Below are 861 nucleotides of genomic sequence, written 5' to 3'. Positions count from 1 at the left end.
ATAGGCTGTGTGAGAGCAGAGAGGCAGGTCCCTCTGGGCCACTGAGCTAGCTGGAAAGACAGACTGGGAGAGCTGCTGGGTTTGAGGGCACAACTGTCAGCCCCTGCCCATCTGCCCAGGAGCCCCCCAGAGCTCAAGCTGCCTCTGTCTTCTCACTAGGGAGAGCAACACGACCCAGGACAGGGTAGACACAGGTGGGTGTGAGTACACATTAGATTCTCATGTCCCCTTTCTCCTTCTGGTTCAGGGAAGCTTCCTGCCTCTCTTTTCCAGTGCCAAATGCCCTCCACGCTCTCCATCGACCTCAGCATCCCTCTGCAGCAGGTTCGGAGGCTGGATCCCCTGTGGGGAGTGACACTTCTAAAGGTTTCCTAAAAGAGATGCCTGACTGGGGGGCGCATGGCCCCAACATGAGTTTATACAGCCACTAGTTGTTGGGGATTTGGGCAGAGCTCTGCCTGTCTTCTGCTCAGGTTCTTTCCTAGCACTCCTGGTTTTAGTGCTTGGTGCACGGAGCTGGGTGGGAATCCCACCTCCGGCCCCCTTCTGCTACATGCATCAGGGGATTTCCTGTTTTTAAGCCTTCCTCTGAGGCATTGGCTATGTGGGTATTGAGCTGTGCTGAGCCTTTCTGGAAAGGCTGTGAGAGTGTAGTGCGCAGGTTTGTTATTACCCTGAAATAGAATAGTTTTCTGATAAGCATACTGTTAGGTTTACAATAATTTAGATTATTAGGAAGTATTAGCTTTACAGCTGAATACAAGGCATGACCTGTGGCCTAGCAATGCAGCTGACCACAAGGCAGATTGATAGCTAAGCCTTTGCTTGTGTCAAGTAACCATTTTAACTGTATTAAGCATT

Source organism: Alligator sinensis, unplaced genomic scaffold, assembly GCF_000455745.1.
Source record: "Alligator sinensis unplaced genomic scaffold, ASM45574v1 scaffold831_1, whole genome shotgun sequence".
Lineage (NCBI taxonomy): Eukaryota > Metazoa > Chordata > Crocodylia > Alligatoridae > Alligator > Alligator sinensis.
The sequence above is the reverse complement of the archived record's forward strand: the minus strand, read 5'-3'. Positions refer to the sequence as shown.